At 42.5% G+C, this 7,348-nt stretch overlaps 1 non-coding gene across 1 annotated transcript; it reads right to left on the bottom strand.

The window, feature by feature from the left end:
* Positions 1-1,124: 1,124 nt before the first annotated feature.
* Positions 1,125-1,197, bottom strand: TRNAR-CCG (transfer RNA arginine (anticodon CCG)). The gene has a single exon. It is a non-coding gene; the product is annotated as a tRNA-Arg (tRNA).
* Between the last annotated feature and the right edge of the window lie 6,151 nt (positions 1,198-7,348).

Genomic DNA, 7,348 nt, shown 5'->3' with positions numbered 1-7,348 from the left:
TATACCCTTTTAGGTGTCAGTTTCTACATCTGTAAAAGAAGACTATTAATATATTTCTCATAGTTGGAATAGTGCAGCTACAGGGTATGCATTCGGTAAATGTTAACTGGCGTTGGTGTTAAATCTGGGAATTGCGTTGTTTCTTTTTAAAGAATTCTTATTCAGTTACCACATATTCTCACAGAAACAAATGTTCTTGAGAATCAATTTTAGCTTTCTTTTCCTCAAGAAGCGACTGGAGCTCAATTAAAAATGATGAAAACTTGCTTGATCCTGCTCTCACTGTGCTTTCTTTGCAGTAATGTTCAGATCAATTTATGGCATTGGCCCACTTGCAAAAATTCAACCTATCATGACTACTCTAATACAGGTTGCACTAGAGGACAGCTCAGTTTGGATTAAAGCTTTTGGTGGTTACTGCCTTTAGGCTTAAGTGATGATGATTTGCCAGGTGATGACAGTTACCTTTTTTGGTAGTTAGTGAAAATCTGGAGAACACTAATTTTAAACCATGTTCAGAGTCTCAGCCATAGAGAATCTCTGTGAGAGATCTTGTTCCCAGAAATTTAACTCCCTTTATCCCTTTTTGTTGATTTTTCTCTGTAGTGATTTCCACTCCTTCCCCCGCCCCCACCCACCCCCAGCTCCAAACACATACACACAAGAGTTCAGCAACCTGAACTTTGAAAATACTTAGTGATTTCAGATTCTCAGTGAATTAACAAATGCTATTCCTTCTGCCTGAAAAATACTCATTTTTCAGCTAAATAGCATTTCTTCAGGACCTCCAGGAGGGTGGATGCTTCCTAAAGAAGTCCCCATCCCTTATTTTTTTATTTTATCCTCGTACTTATTTTTTTCACAGGAGTGGAAACAATTTTTTTTTTCTTCCCAGCGTTTGCTTGATTTCAACTGTTAGGTCCAGTAGAAAGTAAGCTCTTTGAGGCCAAGTGCTATTTCTGCTTTGTTCTTTTATAAAGCAGTTGTCACAGGGCAGGCACACCGTATATACTCGTTAAATAAGACTTCTACCTTTAGTTGTTAATTGGCAGCCAGACCGGTGCAAGAAAAGGGAAAATGCTCTGAATCAACAAATATCTTTCGAAGCAGAGAACGCAAAACGACGACCACGAAGGGACTCGAACCCTCAATCTTCTGATCCGGAATCAGACGCCTTATCCATTAGGCCACGCGGCCAACCGCCGAAAGGAAATGCTTACATAGCACACAAAGGGAATGTAACATGGTGGGGAAGGGGGCTTTTTAAGTGCTGACTTCAAAGATCCGGTTTAATAAAAAGTTCCTCGTTTGAAATTAAAATTCACTAACAGTTAAAAACTATTTACAACACCTTCTAAAACTTGCAAATACTAATACGCAGTTGTCAGAAACTGAGAGGACGAGCAGTTAGATGGGTCATCAGCGGTGAACCCTGTTGAAATCTCTGATAAATGGCTTCGAGAAGTGGGATAGGGAGATTGTCAGTTCTGAACTGATGCTGCACCCCTTAGGGAAAACAATCAAGAGGAGGGTGAGAGAGCGCACAGAACGTACTTTCGGCAAGTGGGGTGTGTGAAAGGAATGATGGCGACGCTGGAGGCGGGTCAGTGATGGCCAGGAAACTTCAAAGATGGTTCTGTTGGAAGTGCAGGGTTGGCGTAAGGCCGGAACAAAGTAGGTTATTCAGTTCACATATACTGTTTATTTACATGGAGCTTAGTGACTTCCATTCCTGACTTGAAGACTTCCCAAGTTTGACTTGGTCTTGACAAGAACGCGTCACCAGCTCGCTGTGGATTAATCCACAGAACAATAGGGTGTTTGGGGGGAACCCCACAGTCACCAAAAGTGTGGATGGGATAGGAAAGATGTGAAACGTCCGACCCTTAAGTAGTACTGTAACACCGGTCTGTCCATTACACAGTATGATTTTGGTTCCTTGAAAATGACATGTTATTCTAACACAATGAAATCCGAGCAAAATCTCTCCCTTCCTGAACCCTACACTCTTCAACAAAGAGAATCCCATCAACTTCTATTTTTCCTAGTGTTTTCTTCTATAGTATTTTCTTTGGGGTTAAGACCAAGCTCAAATTATTGCCGAATATTCAGTCAAAATTTTTAGAGTGTCTTACTTTAGGCTTTGCTCAGGAACCCAGGGACATTGATGAGGAAGGGACATTGATGAGGAAGAGACCACAGAGTGGCATAGGATATGAACTAGCATGAGTACAAGATTTGGAATAATATCGTGCTTCTTGTCATTCCAATACAGGTTTACATAAACTGTTGCAGAACCCAAAAACAACAAAATGTCCCACTGCATTTTAGAAAGGTAGCTTAACATCTACTGTAAAAACTGCAAAGATTGCCTAAAGATACAGCAATTATTATTATTATTTTGTTGTTGTTGTTTTGTTTTTGAGAGAGTCTTGCTCTGTCACCCAAGCTGGAGTGCACAGTGGCACGATCTGGGCTCACTGCAACCTCCGCCTCCCGGAAGCAATTCTCTTGCCTCAACCTCACGAATGGCTGAGACTACAGGCATGCGCCACCACACCCGGCTAATTTTTGCATTTTTAGTAAAGACGGGATTTCACCATGTTGGGCCATGGCTGGTCTGGAACTCCTGACCGCAAGTGATCCGCCCTCCTCGGCTTCCCAAAGTGCTGGGATTACCGCGTGAGCCACTGCGCCCAGCCTATTATTATTTTTGAGACAGGGTCTCACTCTGTCACCCAGGCTGGAGTGCAGTGACGCTATAACGGCTCACTGCAGCCTCGACCTCCCGGGCTAAAGGGATCCTCCCACCTCAGCCTCCTGAGTAGCTGGGACTACAGGCGCGCGCCACCACGCCCAGCTAATTTTTTTGTATTTGTATAGCTGGGGTCTCGCCATGCTGCCCAAGCTGCTCTGGAACTCCTGGACTCAAGAGACCCAGCCGTCTCTTACTTCCAAAGTGCTGGGATTACAAGAGCCAGCCACTGCGCCCTGTCTATGCAGCAACCATTAACAAAACATAATATCGCCATGATGAACAAGTACAAGGACAAATGTAAAAACTGAAGAGGATTCTCTGTTCTAAAATAATTTTTGATAACATGGGAAGATGTTCTGAATACAATGTTGAGAATAAAGCAAATAATAAAAACATATGCAGTATGATCCCAATTGGATAAGTCTGTATTTATATGTCAGAGTCTCCACTCAGATTCAGTCTTGAAGTTCTCAATCCCTTTAAATAACTGGAAACTGGAACCTGTACAAGACACATTATAAGTGTTTGATGCAATACACATACAAAAAACTGTAATAAGTGCAACTCTCTCTCCCCATTTTCAAAGTTTGGTGAACATTTTCAATTAAAGCCAAATATTTGAAGTTATATGCAACTATTGAAACTGGATATATTGAAAGTATTGAAACTGAAACAAAATTAAGCTACTGGAAGATATTTTCTCATCTTCATCATCAGCATTGGGACACTTACTGTTGAAAGAATATATGTGGCTCACCTTTTTAATGAATTGGAATCAGGTCACCTGGGGCTTAGGACATCTTCCAGAACTGCCCAAGGACAGATGTGGATGATACCATGATTCATGGTCCTAATCCTTCCTCCAGAGAGGCCACAAAAGAGCTAAAAGGTTTAGATCCTGGATAGTGACAATATTAGGGTTTGAGATCTTTGTGAGCTAAAATACAATTGTCAGCTTTCTCACAGGGTTCTAATTCTAAAATAAAAATAAGAACTGAGAGTTCATGGAGATGTTTTTTCCTCTCCTTTTAAATCTCACCTTGCTAACCTGAAAATGTTAAGCCTCCTAACCTGCTTCCCACTCTATTTCTGATCTCCTTTACCTGGTTATCATTCAGAACTATTCTCTACAGTTTCTTCTGCTCAGAGAAGGGCAATTTCTGACTGGCTCCATTTTCCTTCTTTTATTTCTGCCCCCTTTTTTGTCTCAACTTTGGCTCCATCCCCACTTTCTCTTCCACTTGTACTTTGCATCCTGTGTCTTCTGCAAAATATACCCAGAAATATGTGCTTAGCTTCCTCTCTTCCATTTTCTTCCCTTTTATTCTCCTTTTCTCATTTTCACTGTCCCTAGATAATAATAGGTCTGTCTTTAAAGGGAGAAAAGGGGAAAATAATGAAATTTCAGAAGATTTGTGTATGTGTGTGTGTGTGTGTGTGTGAGCAAATGTTAGGGCTTTGCATTTTTATATTCACATTTTCCTCTCACGTGGGTTACATCAATTTATAATAATCTACATAAGTTGAAACAGAACATAGACAAAAAAAAATCCTTACCAACTTTTTTTTTTTGTTTTTTTGAGACGGAGTCTCGCTCTGTCACCAAGGCTGGAGTGCAATGGCCGATCCACAGATCATGTTTATCAGACATTTCCATGAAGTTGCCTTTAAGTATTTTAAATTCTTGTCCAAAACCAAACAGCTTCATCCCCTTCTGGATACCATCCTACTTCCCACAAATAAAAACAAACAAACAAGCATAATTCCTGCTTCTCCTTCTCTACTTAATAGTTTGGTGAAAGGCAACATCCATCTCTTACACTACCTGTGTGTGTGTGTGTGTGTTTCCTGAGGACACTCTCCATCTTTGTTGCTTTTAAAATCCATAAAGTCTCTCAGTCCTGCAGCATCCACCTTCTATCTCCAGTTCAAATAGGTTCCTTCTTTGTTTTTTGTCACTCAAGTCTCTGCTAGTTTAGACATTAAGCATTATTCCTATGACCGATTGCAGGGGACACACATTATGCCCTCCTTAGAGTAGGACAGAGAATAAGGTCAATGATTAACAAAATGTTGAATCATTCACTCTCCAGTTGTATAACAACTTTAGCTTTTTCACGGTTCTGCGCTTGAGACTTTTTTTTTTTTTTTTTTTTTTTTTTTTAAAGACGGAGTTTCGCTCTTTGGAGTCTAGCTCTTGTCGCTGAGGCTGGAGTGCAATGGTGCAATCTCGGCTCACAGCAACCTCCACCTCCCAGGTTCAAGCGATTCTCCTGCCTCAGCCTCCCTAGTAGCTGGGATTACAGGCGCCTGCCACACCACACGAGGCTAATTTTTGTATTTTTAGTAGAGACAGGGTTTCACCATGTTGGCCAGGCTGGTCTCCAACTCCTGACCTCAGGAGATCCACCTGCCTTGGTCTCCCAAAATGCTGGGATTAGAGGTGTGAGCCACTGTGCCCGGCCAAGACTTCTTTTTATCCAATAGCAGTGTGCCAGTAGCAAAAGAGTCAGCTGCATATGCTATAAAGAGCATGCCCAGGAAAAAGCTGGATTTTGGTAGCTTTCTACCTGGAGGAGAAAGACGTAATTTGGGTGCACAGGGATCAGAACTTGAACTTCAGATCCTGGGAGTAAAATGCTACTTAGATTCATAAACTCAGAAACTTTGTTGCTGTTGTTGTCTTGAGAATCTTGTAAAGTGTACACATTCATCTGTGGTCTGTCTTGTCTTTTTTTGTTGTTGTTTTGGATTCTCAACTAGATATGCTAAAAATAAGCAGGCAAAAAAAGCAAGAAAGCAAACATGCTAAATTGGTGTTTCCTTCTGCAACTGGAGCTGCCCAACCCTATGCAGCCTTGCCTCTTGTGTGAGCATTTAACACTGCTCTCTGACAACCAGATGGGTTGGCTTTCTTATGACAGTTTCAAAGAGCAGCTGTATGTGACTAACGAACTTCAAACATACAGTTTAAGAGATGCACCTGAGAAAATGCTGAGACCGTTCAGAGACTCAGTGAGTCACAAAAGTCTCAGACAAGACAAGCTGGGTCTCTTGTAAGAGGTTCTGGAATTTGGTCCATGGATCACCATCAGTATAATCTGGAAACCTGTTAGAACTGCAAATTCTTGGGCCCTACCCCAGGTCCACTAAATCAGAAATTCCGAAAGGATGTTCCAATATGTTTCAACAAGTCATCCAGATGATTCTGATGGACCTATGCTTTGTGAACAACTGAACTCGAAGGATTGACACCTTCTGTTGCCTCACTTTAGAGTAAGGGGCATTCATTCTTCTGTAGTACCTGGAGGAAGCACAGATGCATTGGGGACCTGGGACACATCCAGATCTGAGCATCTAAATCCTGAGCATCCTTGAGGCTCCACTACCCAGCACACTGCCTCTCACCTCATGGGTTTCCTCTTTTCCCTTCCGTAGTGTGATGAATCCCCCACCAGATTACGTAAGGATGTATGTCCACTGCCTGAATCCTGAAAGCCAGGTGGTGAGCCAAGGCCATGGTGCCCAGCCAAAGAGTAGGTGTCCCTAAGAACCCAAACATCCGGGAGAGTATCTAGGAACCTACTAAGAAAAACAGTCTCATCACTCAAACACAGTAGACAAATAGCCAGAAAATAAGCTTAAAAGCAGTTTAGAGGCTGGGTGCGGTGGCACATGCCTGTAATCCCACACTCTGGGAGGCCGAGGTGGGTGGATTGCTTGAGCCCAGGAGTTCGAGACCAGCCTGGCCAACATAGTGAAACCCAGTCTCTTCTAAAAATACAAATATTAGCAGGATGGGGTGGCGGGTGCCTGTAATCCCAGCTACTCGGGAGGCTGAGGGAGGAGAATCACTTGAACCCAGGAGGCGGAGGCTGCAGTGAGTCGAGATGGCAGCACTATACTCGAGCCTAGGAGACAGAGCGAGACTTGGTTAAAAAAAAAAAAAAAAAAAAAAAAAAGCCATTTAGAGACAGGAGGCTGCATGGATCTCTGGAGCTGTCCTGCTACATCCAGGAGTACCCTGTGTGTAAGTCCTAATAAATTCATCTTACTTGTCAAGCTGTACTTGTCCAAGTCATTCTTTGGTCTGTTGGCTCCTTCCCAATTTAGGGGGACGTTACAGTCCCAAGTTTTGCTCATAACAATAGGCATCACAAACAGGATCTGAGAGACCAAACAATGAGTCAGGAAAGGGCATCTGCAGGGGTAATCCTGGGGTGGTCGGCAACATGCAGGTGGGGTGGAATTGCTCCATCGCTCAACCTTTGTGGACTGCTGCGGAAGTATAGGGATACTCAGAAAATGTGGCGGGGACTAAGCGCATATTGCAAGAGGCTAAGATATCAAAGTAGGATAAGGATAGCAAATGTGCTGTTGTTGCAATAAGGCTGGCCCCTGAGAAATCATTAGAGCAGGAAACAGAGAAAGGATAGAAACACCTGCAGAAGTTCAAAGCATGCCAGCTTTTTTAGGACTCCAGCTGGTTACCTATTATGTATGGCCCTTTCTTGTGCACATTTTTTGACTGATGGTAAAATTACAACAAAAAAATGCGGATTTTAAATGGTTAAGCTGCAACTATAGAGT

This window comes from Gorilla gorilla, chromosome 5, assembly GCF_029281585.2.
Source record: "Gorilla gorilla gorilla isolate KB3781 chromosome 5, NHGRI_mGorGor1-v2.1_pri, whole genome shotgun sequence".
Taxonomy (NCBI): domain Eukaryota; kingdom Metazoa; phylum Chordata; class Mammalia; order Primates; family Hominidae; genus Gorilla; species Gorilla gorilla.
The sequence above is the reverse complement of the archived record's forward strand: the minus strand, read 5'-3'. Positions and strand labels throughout refer to the sequence as shown.